A 21,994-nucleotide genomic window follows, 5' to 3' on the forward strand; every position below is an offset into this window, starting at 1 on the left:
AATATCCTCAACAAAATACTAGCAAACAGAATCCAACAGCACATTAAAAGGATCATGTACCATGATCAAGTGGGGTTTATCCCAGGAACGAAAGGATTCTTCAATATACACAAATCAATCAATGTGACACACCATAGTAACAAATGGAAGGATAAAAACTATATGATAATCTCAAAAGATGCAGAAAAAGCTTTTGACAAAATGCAACACCTATATATGATAAAAACTCTCCAGAAAGTAGGCATAGAGGGAACTTACCTCAACATAATAAAGGCTATATATGACAGACCCACAGCCAACATCATTTTCAATGGTGAAAAACTGAAACCATTTCCACTAAGATCAGGAACAAGACAAGGCTGCCCACTCTCACCACTATTATTCAGCATAGTTTTGGAAGTTTTAGCCACACCAATCAGAGACAAAAAAGAAATAAAAGGAATCCAAATCAGAAAAGAAGTAAAACTGTTACTGTTTGCAGATGACATGATTCTATACACAGAGAATCCTAAAGATGCTACCAGAAAACTACTAGAGCTAATCAATGAATTTGGTAAAGCAGCAGGATACAAAATTAATGCATAGAAATCTGTTGCATTCCTATATGCTAATGATGAAAAATCTGAAAGAGAAAGAAAGGAAACACTCCATTTACCATTGCAACAAAAAGAATAAAATACTTAGGAATAAACCTACCTAAGGAGACAAAAAACCTGTATGCAGAAAACTATAAGACACTGATGAAAGTAATTAAAGATGATACAAATAGATGGAGAGATATACCATGTTCTTGGATTGGAAGAATCAACATTGTGAAAATGACTCTACTACCCAAACCAATCTACAGATTCAATGCAATCCCTATCAAACGACCAAATGGCATTTTTCACAGAACTAGAACAAAAATTTTCACAATTTGTATGGAAACACAAAAGACCCCGAATACCCAAAACAATCTTGAGAAAGAAAAACGGAGCTGGAGGAATCAGATGCCCTGATTTCAGACTATACTACAAAGCTACAGTAATCAAGACAGTATGGTACTGGCACAAAAATAGAAATATACATCAATGGAGCAGGATAGAAAGCTCAGAGATAAACCCACACAGATGATGACCTTATCTTTGATAAAGGAGGCAAGAATATACAATGGAGAAAAGACAGGCTTTTCAATAAGTGGTGCTGGGAAAAATGGACAGCTACATGTAAAAGAATGAAATTAGAACACTCCCTAACACCATACAAAAAAATAAACTAAAAATTGGTTAAAAATCTAAATGTAAGGCCAGACACTATAAAACTCTTATAGGAAAACATAGGTAGAACACTCTATGACATAAATCACAGCAAGATCCTTTTTGACCCACCTCCTAGAGAAATGGAAATAAAAACAAATATAAACAAATGGGACCTAATGAAAGTTAAAACTTTTGAACAGCAAAGGAAACCATAAGCAAGATGAAAAGACAACCCTCAGAATGGGAGAAAATATTTGCAAATGAAGCAACTGACAAAGGATTAATCTCCAAAATACACAGGCAGCTCATGCAGCTCAATATCAAAAGAACAAACAACCCAATCCAAAAATTGGCAGAAGACCTAAATAGATATTTTTCTAAAGAAGATATACAGATTGCCAACAAACACGTGAAAGGATGCTCAACATCGCTAATCATTAGAGAAATGCAAATCAAAACTACAATGAGATATCATCTCACACCAGTCAGAATGGCCATCATCAAAAAATCTACAAACAATAAATGCTGGAGAGGGTGTGGAGAAAAGGGAACCCTCTTGCACTGTTGGTGGGAATGTAAATGGATACAGCCACTATGGAGAACAGTATAGAGGTTCCTTAAAAAACTAAAAATAGAACTACCATATGACCCAGCAATCCCATTACTGGGTATATACCCTGAGAAAACCATAATTCAAAAAGAGTCACGTACCACAATGTTCATTGCAACACTATTTACAATAACCAGGACATGGAAGCAACCTAAGTGTCCATCAACAGATGAATGGATAAAGAAGATGTGGCACATATATACAATGGAATATTGCTTAGCCATAAAGAGAAACAAAATTGAGTTATTTGTAGTGAGGTGGATGAACGTAGAGTCTGTCTTACAGAGTGAAGTAAGTCAGAAAGAGAAAAACAAATACCGTATTCTAACACATATATATGGAATCTAAAAATAAAATGGTTCTGAAGAACCTAGGGGCAGGATGCAGACGTGGAGATGCAGACATAGAGAATGGACTTGAGGACACAGGGAAGGGGAAAGCTAAGCTGGGATGAAGTGAGAGAGTGGCATGGACACATATACACTACCAAATGTAAAATAGATAGCTAGTGAGAAACAGCCACATAGCACAGGGAGATCAGCTCATTGCTTTGTGTCCACCTAGAGTGGTGGGATAAGGTGGGTGGGAGGGAGACACAAGAAGGAGGAGATAGGGGGATATATGTTTATGGATAGCTGATTCACTTTGTTATAAATCAGAAACTAACACACCATTGTAAAGCAATTACACTCCAATAAAGATGTTTAAAATTAAAATAAAATAAAAGGCCATGGAGATCAAACTGGAAAGTTTGGTCTTTCAACAGGCCAAAAGAAGCCAGGCTCATCTGGTAGATAGATTGAGAAGGAGGGAACAGCTGTAAAGAGATTATTTAGGAGGCTGCTATATTCATTAAGCAACACACAAACTTAAGGGCATCAACACCTACGTTCACCAACAGGTAATCCTCACACACCTCTTAGATGTGAAGTGGAGGGTGGAGAGCAAGAGCTGAAATGACTCTGGGCTTTGGTGCCTGGATGAAGAGGACGCCTTGCCTGAAAAGCAGAGGGTATTGACCATAACACGATGAGGTTGGCTCTGGCTCTGATGGTAGGAGTCCATCTCTAGGAAATAAATTGGGGGCTGGCAATGGAGATTTGGGGATCACTGCCCAAGAAGTAGAGGTTGATCACCTATGAGTCAATGAGATTTGCAAAAAAGAAAAAAATACCGAGAGAAGAAGGCAGCTGAGGGCAGAATCTTGGGGACTGCCTGTACTGAAGAGAGAGAGAACTTTCTAGCAAAGCAGCTTGAGGAGGAGCAGCCAGCAGAAGGCACGGCTCTGTAGACTCATCAGAGTGGACAACTAAGGAGGCACGATTTTGAGAGTGAGGACATGATCCAGAGGTCAGAGATCTGAGGGTGAACAAAGGGACACTGATGCTCCCAGGGGCAAAGTCTTAGATTGGAGGGAGACAAATGATTCCCTAAGAGAGCAAGGGTTACATTCATCACACATGTACGTGTCAAGCACCTACTATTTTCCAGACTCTTGTAGACACTGGGATTCAAGAGTACAGGCAAGATGCTTGTTCCATGAAGCTTCTGCTCCAGTTGTGGGGCAGAGAAAAAAGATAAGTTATAAAAATTTTTTGAGCAGTTGAGGATGAAACTTGAGGAACTCTGTCCTTAGTCTGGGGACTGATGTCTTGGTCCTTTGGTGTAAGAGGAACAAGGCTGAAAAATGTCGAACAAACCTGTGCTGGCTCTTGAGAAGCACACAGGTGAAGTAATAAGAGTTGAAGAAAGAAGTTCAACCACACGTTGAGGAGGGAAGAGGTGGGCTGTTCTGAGTTAGGTATTGGCAAGACCGCCCATGGTAAAAGGTGCCTGGGACTCGGGATGACAAATACCACATTAGAAATGTAAACATTTGAAAACCACAGAAGGGAAATGCTCAAGGTCACAGCAGCCTCATCAGCTCATGGAATCCAGGTAGTAATTGAGCACATTAAGAAGCCTACTAACTCTGCTATCTTGTTTCAGGAGAGCTGTAATTTGGTATAACTAGCTATCAATTAGTCCTGTTTTCCTCATCTGTAAAATGAGAGGGTTGGACAAAATGACCTCAAAGTTCTCTCCCAGCATGGTCAGTGCTGAACCTGAGGGCACACGTGAAATTCTGAGTTAATTTGCTTCCTTAACATCTACATCTAATGTTTAACTATTAGCGTTCAGAAATGCAGCTGCAGAACAAACAGGAATCTGTGCATGCAAAATCCTTAGTTTTATGGATCATCTTGATTTTAAAATAAATTGCCCTGTGAAAATGTACAACTTAATACTGGTGGGAGAAATCTCAAGTGTCGTGGGTAACTGAGCAGAGTAATTGGTAGGTCACTGATATGACATTGATAGGACAGACTAGAAGATGATTAGAGATGAATGGGTTCTAATATTTGCAGGCCTGGGAAATTGCTTTGTGAATAATGGGAGAAAAGGGAGACATATTGGTCAAAGGGTTTCAGGGGGTGGGGGAAGGGAAGGAGCTTTTCAAATATTAGGATAAGAGTAGGTAGGGATATTAGATACAGTTATGCAAATGTGACTTCTCTCACAGAGCTAAGAATAATTTAGAGTAATATCTGCAGGACCGTTTTAAAAATGTTTTATTTTATTGATGTATAGTTGATTTACAATTGTGTTAATTTCTGCTGTACAGCAAAGTGATTCGGTTTTATATATATATATATATATATATATATATATATATATATATATATATATATATATATACACACACACACATATATACATTCTGTTTCATATTCTTTTCCATTATGGTTTATCACAGGATAATAAATATAGTTCCTTGTGCTATATGTAAGTCCTTTTTTGTATCCCTCTCAAAATTTGTGAATAAGAGTTAACCAGGCCTTGGGTAGATTCTGAAAGCCTAAGATAAAGTATGATCACGGGGTGCTAGCGAGCTACCATCATTTAATACTTGAAAAATCGTATCACTTTCCATATGCATTGTGACTTGTGAATAATAATATACGTGATCTTGAAAGAAATGAACCTAAGTATACATGCTTTTCCAAAAAGCTGCGTTTTTATACATGTTGTCATTGAAATCAAGGTCTTTAAGGGTCAAAACTCAGCACTAACTCTGCAAGTTATTTGCTTGTAAATTTCATCTGGATTAATATAGCTAATTGCTATTTACAGAAGCATGTTCAATATATTACTATTGAAAGGAGGTTTTGGCCTAACTAACTGCATTTTAGTTTTATACCGAGGCCTTTGTTTATGCAAATAAATTCGGGTTTCAGTCTTACAGTATAAGGTACAAGTCTTAATTACTTGTTTTTCTGACCAAGTGAATATTCTATTTTATTTACAATGTCATTGAGTAGTGCTTAGTTGTTTTTAAGCACTGGAGTTTTCTTCAAATCAGTAAGATATACATGAGTTGAAATTGAAAAGAGTGGAGCGTAGAGAAGAAAATCATGCCTGAGGTCAAGATGAATCACTTTGGTTGGACCTTCCAGAAATTCCCTGGTCCTCTGAGGTCTGGGTGTTTTATTTTCCCCTTCCTTCTCTACCACCCAGGGTAATTAGCAGGAAGCACTCTGGGGGTCTTACCTGGAGTCCAGGTGCTGGGGCCCAGCTCAGGTGAAGATCCCAGCCATCTGGGGAAGTGATGAAGGAGGCTGGCTCTGCAGGGAGGAGGCTCGAGGTGCTGGGAGACTGGTTTGCAACCCGCACCTATAGGCTCTGTGCTCACGTGACAGCCGAGAGAGTGGACCGGCTGTGCCCTCCACCCGGAGGTGGAAACTGGGCATCGAGCAGGGGCCTCTGTCCCTACCCCAGCAGCCCTCACACACCTCCAAGGATAGAGCCCTTGGACCACGAGTGCTTTCTAGCACAAGACTTGGTTTTTATGCATGAAAGACTGTCCCCTTGCATCATAAGATAATTATATCTGATATAGCTCCAGATTTTTCTTAAAGCTATTTGACAAAAAAAACTGCCAAGCAGAATTACCACAGAGGCCTGGGAGGCAACACAGAGTTTTCTTATTCTTCAGAGGTGCTAGGGGACACTGGAAGGTCTTTCTCTCTCCTGAATTCTACCCAAAGGGCACCGGGACCTTGGGAAATCATCGGGGGAAGCCTCACAGTTTAGCAGCTCTCAATGCCAACCTGGGGCTTCACACTTTCCCTTGTGGGTCTGATTGTGGCACTAAGTCACGGGTTTTGTGGTTTGTTTTTAAAATGTCAGGTAATTAAGCAGCCCCTTGTGGTGGAGAATTATCACAAACAAATGGGAACCCACTAGAAACTTCCCACGACATTGGCTGGATCCCGTGCACCTTCGTTTGCGATGACCTCTCCATTCATTTCTACAGACGTTTCTTCCCTGCACAGTCTGTTCCCATGACGACCTCAGGACAGGATGTGGGCAATCTGCACATCGTAACAATGACCAGGTCCGGCAGCCAGGGCCTGGGTGATTCTATAGTGTAAGCAGCGTAGTACATGGGCTCACCACATTCTGATAAGAAAAATACTAACATGCCACTCAGCCCAGTTCCCAGAGATTTTCCTTATAGGACTGACCTTAGGAATGAGAGTTCAGAGAAGGAACTATTGACAAATGTCAATGGTTTAGGAAAAGTAGGAGTCTTCTATTTTTCTTTTTTTCGTTTTTTTTTTTTTTTTTTTTTTTGGCCACACTGCATGGCATGCAGGATCCTAGTTCCCGGATCAGGGATTGAACCCTTGGCCCCTGCACAGAGTCTTAGACACTGGACTGCCAGGGAAGTCCCAGGAATCCTCTATCTTTTTAAAACATGCAAATGTCTAACTAATTTTCTATTTCTTTCCATTCACTCCTCTCATCTGTTTCCAAACTATAAGACGGTTCAGTTATTTGGCATCCCCCTGAGTTGGGGGTTCATCTTTTCCTCTTGGGTTCCTCCTGGGATAAGAGGAGCCCTGGTGAGGGGTCTCAAGCACCGTTAGAAGAACCAGCTTCTCTATGTGCTGCAAGACCCCAGGCAAGTCATATGACCCCCTGGGCTTCAGTGTCCTCATCTGTAATGGGAGAGAGGGTCGCACTCACTTCTCTGAAAATCCTTTAAGCTTTAACTTTCTATGAAGTGAAATTTCAAGAAAAAACACAGAGAGCCCAGACTCCAAACTTCAGCTTATTTAATCAGGTACGGCAGTTTTATAAGAACATCTGTCTTGGAAGACACCCCGTCCAGTTTTGTCACTGAGAAGATTTAGGAAGATGGAAGTTCCTGCAGCTAAGACTCCTGCTGCTTTTGGTGATTTCTGGTACCTCGGGAGACTGGGCTCCATGAGACGAGAGTGATGCTGTCACTAGGAACTATCTTTGGCTCTTCAAGAAATTGTGCTAGAGACCTATCTGCTACATTTAAAATTCTTTATAAGACATGTGGCATGTATGGAAGTACATGTGACCCAGGTGATAAAATAGTTACACACTCCCTTAAACATTAACTTGCTTATAAATCTTTTTACCCTCTTACTATAAAGAACAAGGAGTCAAGTGTTGTCTTGGTCTTCTCATAAATATCCAGCGAGAATGAGCTACCAAGTCGTGAAAAGACATTAAGAAAACTTCAGTGTATATTACTAGGTGAAAGAAGCCAATCTGAAAAGGCTACTTACTGCATGATTCCAACTACATGCCATTCTGCAAATGGCAAAACTGTGGTGGCAGATAAAGATCAGTGGTGGCCAGGGATTAAGAAGGAAGGGAAGGATGAATAGGGAAACACTGAGGGTTTTTGGGCAGTGAAACTACTCTGTATGGAATTGTAATGATGGATACATGTCATTAGATATTTGTCCAAACCCATAGAATGTTCGACACCAAGAGTGAGTCCATATGGTAAACTATGGACTTTTGATGTCAGTGTAGGTTCACTCTTGGTAAGAAAACTCTACCATCTGGTGAGTGATGTTGATAATGGGGGAGTCTGTGCATGTGTGGTGGCAGACGGTGTATGAGAAACCTCTGTACATTCCTCTCAATTTTGTTGTAAACCTAAAACTGCTCTAAAAAAGGTATTGAAAAATCATACATATATACACTTTGAATATTTATATTATTAGGGAAGAGACCTTGCAGGCAAAGGCAACAAGATGGGATGAAACCAGAAGCAACAGAACAGGGGGCCTGAGTGGGTAGGGACAGAGCATGGGTAACTGAGGTCAGGTGATGGAGAACCTTGACGATAAGCAGGTCCTGGAACGGGTAACTGCAGGACACCACAGTAGATGCTTACGACTACTGGGTTCCATGGAACTAGTTAAGACTGCTACTAATTGCAAACATCCCCAGCTCCCAAGGGCACCTGGTGTTCTCTTGATGCCAAATTGATTCTGTCTCCTCTTCTCTGAATTTGGGAGACTTGTGGTTTCTTTCCACACCAGCCTGTGCAGTATGTAGTCAATTTATAGTTTACAGGGAATTCTCCCACACCCATATATGCTTTCCACTGAAGTACTTTTTCCTAGACCCGCCCAAATTCCAGAGCATGGTTCAATGGTATGCCAAGTTCATAGTCTTTCTCTCTGTCACTCTTCTCTCCTTATAAGACCTAGGAGAAAGTTACCTTTTAATGCTTCTATGTATTTTTAACAGAAAAGAATGAAGGACCAAAAAAAAAAAATTACAAGGGTAATTTCTGATTCAATTTGCGTCGAGAACTACAGTCTTTTCTAGAGGGAAACCCAGTAAGCTAGTCCTGCCAAAACTAAACTCTCCTTCATCAAAGTTTGAGTAGCTACAGGGGTATAATCCCTTTAAAAAATTAAAAATATTTAAAAAGCTGCTTGCAGATTTTGTAAGGGTGGTAACCTAGACTCTGGAATTGTGAGTTTCTTTATAAAGTAATTTCTAAAAAGCAGAATTGTATAAAAAGGGAATTAGGTCCTCAGGGAAGAAAGGAGGGTTGCTTTGGGTCATATTGAGAATATTTGTTCCCTAATGATTCATAGAAACAGGGGTGACTTCCCCACACTTTTACAAAAATCTGCTCATCGAACACTCCTGTTTTATTCTTGCGGGTAGGAATTTCTTCAAGTTTACAGATGAGAATCTAAGAAGTTAGATAACTTTCGGAGGATCACACAGCACAGAAGTGAAGACTCCAATCCAGGGATTCCACTCCCAAGTTTAACTTTATTTTTTCACCAGCTGCCTTAAAGAAAAGCCTTGCTTTGCCCTTGGGAGTGGGGGTGGTGGTGAGGAATCAGTGGGGGAGGGTGGCGACCAGGAGTGGGGAGAGAAAGAACCAACATCTGTTGATTGCTTCCCATACACCCTACAGTACACACTGAGGCTCTGACGGTCAGTGCATCTCACCCATGGGAGCCCGCACACCTGAAATTCACATCCAGGAATGTCAGCTCCCAAGTCCAAAGTCTTTTCCTGAGACCAACCTGCCCCTCTTCACAGACAGCCCTCTGTTTGTCAAGTTTCCACCGTTATCTACCTTGAGGCTTTTCTCATTCCTCTCCCAACTTTTTTTCTCTAGGGCTTCAGGAACTCTTACCAAACACATTCTGAAAAAAAAAAAAATCTACATTTTCTTACTCCCCTCCCCCAAATGTTATGATTTTTATGTCCTCTTTTACATCTTCATGTTTATCCTTTTGCTGTTCATTGTAGTTATCAACTATACTTCAATAATAAATTGAAAAAAAGAACTCATCAAATATTCATATTCTTTAAGACAGAAGTTTCCAAAAGACTACCCATTTGACTTTTGCTAAGAAATTAAGACTGTGACTTTTTTAAAAATCCACCTACATATTTTTCAAAACTACTATAATATAGCATTTTAGGTTTTGCTGAAGTTTTGCTTAATCCCATTACAACACCGAAAAAGTAGAAGATAGTCCCAGCAAAACAAACTTGAAACTGTAGATTCAAAGCCAACAACGAATCATTCTGAAGGAACTGGCCCAGCCTGCTCTCTCTCTCCATCGTTAAGACTATCTGTCAGATCCTGTTTGTATTCAAAAGGTCTCCGATCTTATAAAAGAATAAACTTGAAAAGTCTTGCTTTAATCATGTCAGTAACTAGCAAATTTGGACGCTGCATTATCTTTCCCTTTTGATTGGAAACACATTCAAGAACGGGCTTGTGGACTTCCCTGGTGGTGCAGTGGTTAAGAATCCGCCTGCCAATGCAGGGGACACGGGTTTGAGCCCTGGTCCAGGAAGATCCCACATACTGCAGAGCAACTAAGCCCATGCGCCATAACTACTGAGCCTGCGCTCTAGAGCCCATGAGACATAACTACTGAGCCTGTGTGCCACAGTTACTGCAGCTCGTGTAGAGTCCGTGCTCCGCAACAAGAGAAGCCACCGCAATGAGAAGCCTGTGCACTGTAATGAAGAGTAGCCCCCGCTCGCTGCAACTAGAGAAAGCCCGCGTGCAGCAACGAAGACCCAACACAGCCAAAAATAAATAAATAAACAAATACATTTATTAAATAAAAAAAAAAAAAGAATGGGCTTGTAGTTTATCCAGAGTGTCTCAGGAAACTAAAGCACATAACTTGCAGAGACCAGGTATTCACCCAGTTCCCAGGGGCCTGAGTTGCTGGAATCTTCCTTTGGGAATACATGTAACCACCCTCTGAGCTAAGCACAGACTATTAAAATCATGATAGATGTTAATTTATGGAATAACTTGCCTGACTTTAAAGAGGAGCGGGAGCAGATTAACCATACTTAGAACAGGGAATAGAGGAAAAGACACTTATGTCACTAACACGAGTAGAAGTAGCCATCCTCCTGGCCTCTGAGACTCTGATTGGCCAGCCAAACGATCATCTCTCAATTCATCTGACTTTCTTTCTGGGGAGTACATTGGGATGGCGCTACCAAGCCCTCCTGCAACATCTTTTCTTGCTGGTACCTTTAGACTCTCTGCTGCTTCTCTTCTTCAGTTCCCAAACATGCTTCTCCAGTTCTCTGATGTGCGAGTCAGGGCAGGTATTAGTAGCAGTGTCTTCAGAAAGTTCCTTCTGCCTTTTGCTACTGGGTCAGAAGACTCTTTGGTCATCCATCTGCTTCCCTGATTATCCATTCTCTTTCTGCTTGGTGGACTTTCCCTCTTCCTTCTCGCGCCCCCAGTTATATCCCCCAGGGTCTTTTAGTCATCCTCTTTTATTTCTCTTTATTCTCTCTCAGCATCCTCTACCTTACTCCCTCGACCGGTTCTGGCCCCATTTCTTTACCTGTGCCTCCTCTTAGATTCAATCTGCGTTTCCAATGTCCCCTGGTTCACCTCCCATAGAGAACTGCTCAGAACCGACTCGTCCAAAACACAACTCACATTGTTCTCCCTGCATCCAACTACTTCTCCTGATTTTTGGTTCCAGTCAATGGTGCCCTCATTCTCCCACCTGTGTGTCTTGACACTCCCTCACTCCTGCCTAATTAGTGCGAGCCCAGAGGTCCTACCTTCTTAGTGTATCTCGTGTGTGTGTCTCTCTTTCCCTCTCTTCTTCCCCTGCTCTGCTCCAACTCCCCAGTCCCTTTGCCCAGCCTCTCAAAATACCCTTCTGACAAGTCACATGGTCTTCACTACTGGGCTGATATTCAAAAGTGCAGCTCAAGCAAAACCTTCAGTGACTCCTCATTGCTTATGAAACCCCAAACAGCCCTTCCCAACGAGCTCACCCTTAAGGCTCATCTCCCAGGGAGCAAAACTTCAGGGTGTGGCCTCTAGAGACCGATGGCCTCACTTCAAAGCCCAGGATCACACCGTCTGAAACCTGTGATTGTATACTGAACCTCTGCTCTCTGCTTTCCTCATCTCTAAAACAACGCTAATAAGAAAGCCTCCCAGATAGGCAGTGGTTGTGAGGATTAAGACACAGCTGGAATGATCTGGCCTTTGGTGAGCACTCAGCAGTGTCCACCATCATCAGCGTCATCTAGCTTCTTGTCATGACTCCCAGACTCCTTCTCTGCAGCAGACTCAACCCTCTGCCCACTGCAAGCCTCCCTGCCCTTCCCTTCAGGTGTACCTTTGTGCCTGCCTTTCTCCTGACCCCTGATGGCTTCTCCTCCCCATATCCTGATTTTCGAAGTCTTATTCATGCTCCAAGATTCTCTCCAAGACCTTTCCCAAATGTCCCAAAGAGATCTGATCTTTCCCTCTTTGACTCTCCTCAGGCTTTTGTCAAGGTTTCATGTAATGCTCATCATATTCTGCCGGGCAGCACAGCCCTTCATGTGTTTTGAGTATTTCTTACTATTTTTCCACCTGCATCCCCATCCACACCTCCTCCCAGCAGTGGGGTGGAAGTTCCTTGAGATTAAAGACTAAGTCTTCTCCTCCTGTATCTTCTGAGACACAGCCTTCCAGCCTCCTGCAGAGCAAGCTGCCGGCACATGTGTACCAGGTAGAGAGAACTGAGTGTCAGAGCCTAACCAGCCACATTCCTGAGTTGATTAAGAAACTCATTAATTATACATTTTGACCAATATAGTGCTAGGAAGTCACAAACCGTTTCTTCGGATATTGAATACAAAACAGAGTGCTATGCAAAAAAGGCTAGTTAAGAGACCATTCCCAGGATATTGGACTAGACAAGTTAAAATCCATACTTGTAAAATGTATGTTTAACTATACAACCCTCATGCAGCCTCAGACTCTGAAACACCATGTACTGGCATCCACTACTCCTAGTCGGAATGAAATGCATTTGATTGTAATCACAGAAAAGTGGCTCTTATAAGTTTTAGTCCTATAATATTTCATCTTTAAAATGGGCAAATCTTAGAAAATGCTCTTCATCTTAAAATTTAAAACACATTGCGAGCCAAATACCCTCATTGCCGCAGGTATGCTAACACAGACTGTATCTAAGCACAGCATTTGAGGGAGACTGAAATGATGTGAATTCCCTTGTCTCCTGGATGGGTCACGCCATGGATCAAATCACCCTTTCCTCCCCAAGACTGCAGTAGATTCTTTCATTCCTTTCTTTCCTTTATTTTCTTCTCCAGGATCAAACTTTCAGGCCACACCAAACCCTCCTGGCTCTGCATTTACTTTTTCTGTTTTATTTCCATTTTCCTCTTTCCAAAATACTCTGCGTGTTTCCTATTTTCCCTCCGTGGGGCTCACACAAACTCCTACATTGTAACTTGGTGGCCTGTTTCTTCTCACTCATACAAATATGTCTCCCTCCTTAATAGCCCCCTTTAAGTGATTCTAACAGCCAGTCTATCCCTTTGTAATGGTCATCAAGGGAGAAAATGCACTAGTCAGGAGTTTTCAGATACATGTATTTTCAAAACACTTCAGATACAAAGTCCTGTGCTCTATGTTTACAGGATGGGACGGATGTAGGTCACGGTTCAACTGAAGATGTAATTACAGCAGAAATTTTGCCTCGGTGTCAATGCATGTTGGTTCAACAAGCATTGCCTAAGGAATTATTTGGGCCAAGCTCTGGGAGCACAGAGGAAGAATCAGGTAAAACCTCCGTGGACATTGAGCTTACGACCCAGTAGGGGAGAGACACAAGTAGACAGGCGATTGCAAAGTAGGACCAAGTGGGGTGAACCAGCTACATCCTGATGGAGAAAGTTTATAACCTCACTTACAGACAATTAAATTATAGAAATAGTGAGAAAACGAAAAAAAGAAAAAGATCTCGAGAGGCAGAATTAACATTGTCTTTTAAAAGAATTATAAAATATGGTGCACATAAAACTAGATCCAAGGAGTGCCTAATTGATTTCCAGGGTCAAATATGAAGCATATTTTAAAATATACATTGAATTCTAAAGTCACAAACAAGATTCCACTGCTGTGGGTCAGGGTACATTAATTTGTGGTTTTTAAAAATAGGTTAAAACTCATATAAGTAAATGATTTCATCAAATTACTTCTTTGAGGCTTACTCTTATTTTTCTTTTCCATCTACTTTTAATTAGTATTGTATTTGTGTGAGGGTATGTGGATGTGTCTTTGTAAATTCACCTGAATCCTTTTGGGAATAAGATGTACATAAAGAAACAAAGAGACAAAAAGGAAATAAATTATTTGCAGCTGACTGTGGGTGGTCACTTTGTAATCCCAAAGGCTGGCCAGTCACCTACAGGTCCCAAAAGTACAACTCACAGCCAAGTGGAGTATGAAACTTGTAACATGTTCTTTTCCTGGAGTATGTGAAAACTTTCCAATCAGAGCCTGCAAAAGTGTCCTCCATGGGGTTGCGTGAAGTATTAGTCAGAGGAGTGAATAATAGTTACAAGGAGGCGGAAGGAGGCGGCAGACAGTTTTGTAGTCCAACATGGTTTAAACAACTTGGGATTCAAAGTTAAAGGATGCCTTTGCTGCTGGATTTCTTAGACTTTTTAATATGGTAATGATAACTGGCACATTCTAAGAGGGAGTTCTAGACTATGACAGATTTCCCAAACCTATCAGAGTATAGACCTTCTTATCTCCTGTAAGCCAAGAATTACACAGAACTCTCCGCAGGACCACTTGCTGGCCAGCAGAACTTCCCAGGAGAGATGCTGCTTTACTGTCAAACTTGATTGTGTTTTGGGATGCTTCCTTCAGCCTTCTGGCTAGGGGATTGCTCCTGCCCCTAGACCCCTAAGACAAGAAGTAGAGGGCCAGCTTCCAAGGGGTCTTCCCCCAGTTCCCAAGAGATTGAGTCACGAAGCCACTGGAGTGGACCCCTCAGTCCCCTCACCTCCCCATGCCAATAGGGATCAGGTGAGTTGTGGTGTTAAGAGGTGAAACCCTGAGTGTTCCTTAATCAGATTATCATGACATCCTGTGGACGATAATGGAGTCACATGAATATGATACCCACCTCCTTTGTTAAAGGGTGGTGCTAAGATCATTGTCACCATGGCAACACTGTTTAGAGGGCAATTGTTTGTACACTTAATCTTTACTATGGACCTTAAGTGTAAATTATAGATTTGAAATTTACTAAACAAGAGAAGATGTTGAAAATAAAGCAGCATTGTACTGTGACACTGTTGGCGTTGGAATAAATTCCTCTATACCTACACAGTTAGTGTCATTATTAACGTTATGGCTAAATACATATCCACGCTCGCTGCCTTTGTTAGTTGCATATATATGTCTGCATGTGATGTAGCTCACTATTGGTTTATACATAAATTCTTTCCATGGACTTTTGAAACTAGGACGAGGACAGGGCAGCTTCTCATTCCTCAGTATTTAGAGAATTCTTAATAAAGGAGCCAGGTGCTCCTGGGCTCATATGTATATATTTTTAACTTGTAGCAGGTATGTGGGGATAGGATTTGTAGGAAAAGTAGTGATGATGTCAAATTTCATGATATTTCAAAACAAATGATAGGCTTCTCAAATGTGTTCTTGGAAGTTAGGGCTAGACAAAGGGGTAACTCAGGAAGTAAGAAAGCCAGATTCATTCGGGGAGCCAACCTTGCATTCTTTGGCAGGAGACTAGGATGAGCAAGATACCAATCTGCAATATTTGAAGACGTAAAATTCACTGAGTGAGAGCATTATTTGGCCTGGCAGGCATGGGTTTAGCCAGCATTCATACTGAGAAATGATACTGATAACTGCGATTGGAGCTGGAAACAGCACTCATAGAAATAGAAGAGGCTGTCCCTTGCCAGACACACAGATATTTCGCTGGGCAAGGCCTCAAGCCTATTAAAAGAGAAGTGTGTTCTTGATGCCTTTAATATCTTTCTAGGTTCTAGGCCCGCGACTAGCGCGAAGTTCTTCCGTTTTTAACTTGAGGACTTTTCAAATGGAAAAAGCGCACCATGAATTTCAATTCCCACATACTCAGCTGTAGGAGTTTTGATAGCATCTTACCATTAGCATCTTACCACTGGGTAGTTATAACCTAACGTTTTTGACCACAGTACAAGGATCTACATTTCACAGCATTGTGCCAGTGAAATGAGAAATGTTCTAGGTATCACCCACATCAGCCTCCCATATATCACCAATCATTAGATGTATATAAGCACAATTATTTGGTATTTTCACTTAACAGTTTTCAGAGTTACTTAGAGGGCAACCAGCAGCTAAAATTTACATAAATTAATTCAACCATTCCTGCAGGAAACAAGTATTGGGCCTTTATGACGTAGGACACAGAGTGGATTTGTCATGAAGCTAATGAAATGCAAGCTTCAGGGCTCCTCCCTTGTACCAACCTTCTCCAAAGCTTTGTACCTAATTTTACAGTCATAATTTTGCATTCCTCTTCCTTAAAGAGTGCTCTCAAAATTGTATAATCTTCAAGCTCCATAAAATCTTGATCAGCCTCTGGTCCCGGCACTGGAGAAAACTCACAAGAAGTTCATAGTCATCAGCCCCACAGCAGGGCAACTTCGGCTGAAACAGGATGTGGATTGAAACCCAAACCCAAACCTGGGCCCTGAGAACTGGATCCTTTTCTGCAGAGTTCCTCCTCCAAGCCACCTCTTTTGTATTCATTCCGATGGCCCTGACAGTGACTGAGGGTTAGAGTGATTTGTAATCCCAGGGTCACAGTCAGGCCATGGATGTCACTTCCCTGAACTCGGAACCCCGAATGGGAGCCTAAGTAGCCAATGCAGCCATGTGACTACAGATCAGGCCACCATGGAAGGAACTGCTTGCCTTGTTTAATGTGGATCAATACACTTCTAGATTGCTCTGAATCTGAGCTGTGGGGTCATGCGGAAGAACAAAACAAAACCGTGCTTATTCTATTGCTAATTCCTTTCAACGGCTCCTCTGGGTCCTCAGCCCCCAGGTAACACGGGCCTGCTCTTCTACTTCACTGTTTCCCATGGACAGGTGTGTTCCTACAGACAAGTGTGTTTTGTCCTTCTCGTGTATCTTCTGATTCTGTGAGCCTGGTCAGGCAACCCTAGTTCATCTTCCGATGGGACTGAAATATCTGGAATTCTGTGTTATGGAATTTTAGGTGTGGGACCACAGACTATTCTGGAATTAGGCCAGGTGTGAATTTCTAAAGTCCAATTGGGTTGCAGTGACTATTGGCTTATGAATCCTTTCACCAGATAAGTCACGGTACCAAATGAAGGGAAGGCAGGTGTACAGACCCCTCACAAGCTCTGACCTTTGTTTATGAGAAAAGCAGAAATGTTTTTAGTTAAAAAGCCCTGGGAATACAGTGGGAATTTCTACGTGGACTCAGCTGCGTTGTGAGCAGAGGTGCCCACGTTGCTGTCTGCATTAGCCCAAGGAGCATTTTGCAGGGAGGGCAGATTTTCAGATTCGTCTTTCTTGCTTTATCTTTTACCAGGAACATCTATATGCTCATTTTTTTTCCCTTTTATCTTAACAAAGTAATGCTTAGCAAATAAAACTTCTTTCCCAGAACCTTCGCTTTCAGATTTTAAGTTATTTTCTCTTCTCTCAATTCTCCATTTCAAGGTGGGGAAGGTGGGCTGCCCTTAGTTCCTTTAGCTGTGGGAAGGTTTGGCACTTCTGGAGCTGCTCTTTCTGGCCACACAGTGCTTTCTCTGTCTGTAAAACTGGCAGCAGGAGGCCACCTGAGCGGCAGGAAAGAGCCAGGTGTTTGGGGTCAGATCCGCCCCCTTCCATGGCACTGCATCCTTGAGGGGCACAGAGCAAGCCCCTCCCCCCCCACACCCACCTTGGATCGCTTTGCTCCTCTGTTCTCCCCGTACCTAGCCCAGCCACACCAGTTGCACCCAAGCCCCACTCCCAAGGTGCGTCTACAAGATGAAAGTGAAGGGCAGGAGAGAGGAGAATAAAGAATCATCCCTGTCTGATATGCATCTTTCACTTACCCTTTAATAAGCAACACACTCTTCTTTGCGAGCATGAAAGCTAACATTAACTCTGGCCATAGCTTTCCGACTATTTTTGGAGCAGAATTCTTTTTACTTAAAAGAAGAATTGAAACAGCACAATTGGAGATACCTGATTTACTCTGGCGTGAAGTGCTTGAATGGTTGCAGGGGAGAAGACGGTAGCTGAATTCCTTACAGAGTAAAGGCTGAAAGGCATGACTAGGGAGCTTTATATGCCTTAAACAAGCCTTCCCAGGGACTTGTCATCAGCAGCTCCAGCATGCTTACGGTTCATTCTGCAGACTCCTGCGCTGGTCCTAAGATTCTGATGCGTCCACCAGGCAAATACTCTCCACAAACATCTCTGGACTCTGAAGCAGAGTCAGGAAGGAAGTCAGTGGGCTGCCCCGCGTCTCTGACAGATGAGAGGGGGTGTGGCAGGAAAGGAGATTTCAAATGCTTGACATTTAGTGATTAAGTCCGAAAATGTTTGTCTTTGATGCCTAAAGCCACACATTGGTGGCTCTTCTTGTACAAAGCACGTTGTCATTCAGGTACATAAATTACACACACACACACACACAAACCAGAAAGTTCAGCCCTTTTAAGATTTCCTTCACACAAGGGCAGAGCGAGAGTAGAAGGATCCAGCAGACCTGCTTCTCTCAGCTCTTCGGGACCGTGGGCATGGGAAGCCTGGGGTCTCACTCTATCTCTTTTCCCCCAAACATGGGGCTGTCTACACTGATTCTAAGTGTCAGGAGAGGAAATTGGGGAAATAGCACTTTCCGTAAAATGACCACAACGGTTGATGAGAGGAAGGAGTGATGAGAGTGTGGGAGGAGTTTTTAAAAATGTGTTTTCCTTAAGCAACCAGAATCGCCAAATTCAGCTAAGTCTATTTCTAGAAAACCCCCAAACTACTTAGGCATTTACTTAATTCAGTGAGGACCTGTCAGCCCCGTTATTTGATTAGTGTTTCTGAGATGACTGGTGATTTGGTGAAACTCTTCTACTCTCCAGACGTTTGCAAAGACCAGTCATATGACCTCTGGGTTGCTCCCTGCCTGGCCATTTACTGTATTTATCACTAGGGAAGGAAGAAAACTGCTAAAAAAAAAAAAAAACCTGGGGAAAACAGTTCTGAGGGCAGATGTGTGTAAGGTAAGCACTTGGTTGTCATAAAATGATGGCATTTAAAAATGCATGATCGTTGTATTTGACTCTTCTCTTTTGATTTTTAGGACAATTTTAAATTGAAAGAATTTATCACCTAAGGCTATCGTAGATCATTACATATTTATTTTAACATTTATGAGAGAGGACAGAATGGAATAGGATCTAGGATTAGCAGTTGTGTGTGTGTGTGAGTGTGATTTTGAGGTTTCAAAAAAAGAACTTCAAGGATCACTTGTAATATTTTTTTCAAAATCCTTCCTTTAGATAAACAAACAAACAAAAAGATTAAGATATTTTCTGATGAGAAGAAATAAATCTAAAGATTTGAATTGAGTAGGACTAATTTTGGTCTTTAATTTTGCCAAGTTGAACATCGCATTTGTTGTAAGTTTCCTAACCTGCGACTTAAAGAAATCATGAGGTCAAGAGATTTCTGTTGAACAGCACATTCTTATTTCCTTCAGGCAACTCAATGCGGAAGTGCAGAGGAGATTAAAAAAACTAGCTTCACAGGAACAATGTGGAAATTTCACCCAGTATAACATTGATTAGCTGAGAACCGTCTAGACCCCCATGAAATTATACACAGGTTATAAAACGCATTAGCCATGGGTTGTGAACCAGGTTCCTAATGTTTCCAAAGTCAGAATTGTTTACATTCCTTATACCTACCACAGAAAACTTACATTACTTTTTTCTTATAAGGATAGGTAACAGATTTTAAAATTTTCCGGCGAGGTTTCGCCTTACGCCAAGCTAAACTGATTTCTCCGCCGACTAAGGAAAATAACTGCTGAAGAACGACGCAAAAAACCCATGTAATCACTAAAAATCAATAACAAACTTGCTCTCACAGACACTAGGAGAAAAAAACACTTGCAAACAGAGTAATTCTTCTCCCTCCATCTAGATCACTTACACCCACAGCAAACAAGACAACATCTGGTTATTGTTTTACAGGCATGAATAAAGCCTTTTTTTTTTTCTTGCCCCATCATTAAGTAAAAACCCGTTTTCCACAGGCAAACAGCACTTGTAAATTCCCCCAGATAAGCCTGGAAGTCTTGAAGGATTTAAGTCAGTTTCAAAAGAATCGCAACATTTTCATTACCTTTGGAAGGAAAGTTTTTCAGAAATCCCTCCAGCGAGCAGCATGTTCCAGAATTGACCTAAGCCTGTGCCTCTTACCTGCGAGGACTGGTGAATGCAGGCGCCTGGCTAGATGCGAGGTTATGAAAAGGCGAGGAGATGAGTCCTCCACGCAGGTCGCCTTGGGAAGCCTAGGTCTTCAGGTTCTCTCAGAATGGAGAAAACGCTCTCGCTGTGCACTGTCAGTCAAAAACAAGTTGGTACAAGTCGGAGTAGGATTTACCTGAAGGAACTGAAGAGAGAAAGAAAGAGATTGGGAGAGATTGGGTGGAGGGAGGGAGGAACGGGAAAGGAGGGGGGGAGGGAGGGAGGGAGGGAGGGAAGGAGAGAAAGTGAGAGAGAGAGAGAGAGAGGAATCTGAGAAAGGAGACCACGATGTCAGCAGTGTGTCTTAAGGGAATCTACAGACCGGCAAAATATTCTGATGGACACCCAGTCCTGAGTTCTCCAAACACCTGCATAAAAAAAAAAACTAATGCCCTTTTAAAGAATGCCAGTTAATCTTTAAGAAACTTTGGCCACTCTTATCACAGCCTTTATAAAGGTCCCTTTGCGGAAATAAACTATAAATAAATAACCAGATTATACTTTTTAACAAGCTCTCCTTCACCTCCTGTTCTCTCCTCCTCTTCCCTCTCCCCACTCCAGGTGAATATTAACAAAAATCCTTCCTCCTGGGAAAATCAGGATGAACCCATATAGATAATGCATATATCAAATATACGTATAAGCAAACATTGCAGATGGACACTCTATGTTTTTAATTCAATCTCCTTCTGGCTGTATTGATTTGTTTCTATAGCCTTTGTTTTCCCTGATCAAAAAACATAAAAAGGTGGATAGATATGGGTAAAATCGAGTTCTTCCACAGCATGGAAATTGGGAATGAGATTCCATGTTGGAATCATCCCAGCGTTGGTCCACAGAGTCTAGCACTTTTATGAGAAATGGTCCTAATTCTGGAATGCATTTGTGTGTCCTTCCTACACCAAGCAGTTTCTTGCAGCCATCATGCCAAGGGACGCCAGTCCACAGCCCTTGCCTGTCACCAGCTGTCCTGTGGCCAGAGTAGACCCTGGTACACCCTAAGGGAGAAGATGCCCACAGGCACTTTCCCTAATGAGATCCCCTGCACTGGTCCAGGGGCAATACCTTGGTGGGAAGCAAAGACCCTCTGTCACCATGGAGATGATGACACACTCACACAGTCTCTTACACAGACACCTGGGCGGGGCCAGGGTGCTGCAGCTGCTTCACATTGGAGGGAACAGGGAGTGAGTTGATTTGTTGGAAGAAAATGATATGTCTGCTTTCCTGAGTTTTGGGTTCCACACTCCTGTGCATCTCCTCTCCTTGACCCTGGGTTCAGCTGCATCTGTTCCGGGGCCTTGAACTAACTGAAGGCAGGAAAGCCTGAGGAGTTATTCTGCTTTGGTTGGGGGGGGGGAAGGTCTGAGACCTCCCCATTTTCTCCTACTTCCTCCCTTGATCCCAAGCCCAGGTATAAATCATCCCCTGCCCCTGATTCCCCAGTGGGAACATGCACCTGTCCCCATCCTTTTGTCCTTTTCCTTCCCATGAAGCAATGGTTTCCTCTTCTGCTGGGAAGAGTGCAGTGGCCCCTGAGAGAAGACCCTGGGCTCCCAGAGGCTCAGGACTTGAAGAAGCCACGTAGGTCCAGACCTCTTCAAGCTGGTTGTCTTCCTCCAGATCCATAAAATCAGATAGATCTCATGGGAGGGAAGGTATTATAAAAGTCCCATATAAAACAGGTAAACACAGAGATGGAGAAAAACAAAAAAGGGGAAATGCAGCATTCAAGATCTGACCATATCCCACCTCAGACGATTTGCACAAGCTGTTCCCTCTGCCTGGAATGCTTTTCTTCAGATCTTCATTCACCTGCTCAACCCCTTATCACCATTCAGGTTTAGCCCAAATGTTACCTCTTCATCTCCCGTGGTTCCAATCCAACTCTGTACCCCAACTCTCCCTCTCACTT

General features: G+C 42.3%; 1 protein-coding gene across 1 annotated transcript in view; it reads right to left on the reverse strand.

The window, feature by feature from the left end:
- KCNJ15 (potassium inwardly rectifying channel subfamily J member 15) overlaps positions 1–20,036 on the reverse strand; it is a 48,990-nt gene extending 28,954 nt beyond the window's left edge. The window contains exon 1 of the mRNA XM_060009796.1: positions 19,955–20,036. The gene's annotated coding sequence lies outside the window, so the exon portion shown is untranslated. The remainder of the gene's footprint in view (positions 1–19,954) is intronic.
- Between the last annotated feature and the right edge of the window lie 1,958 nt (positions 20,037–21,994).

Source organism: Delphinus delphis, chromosome 4 (assembly GCF_949987515.2).
Source record: "Delphinus delphis chromosome 4, mDelDel1.2, whole genome shotgun sequence".
Taxonomy (NCBI): Eukaryota; Metazoa; Chordata; class Mammalia; order Artiodactyla; family Delphinidae; genus Delphinus; species Delphinus delphis.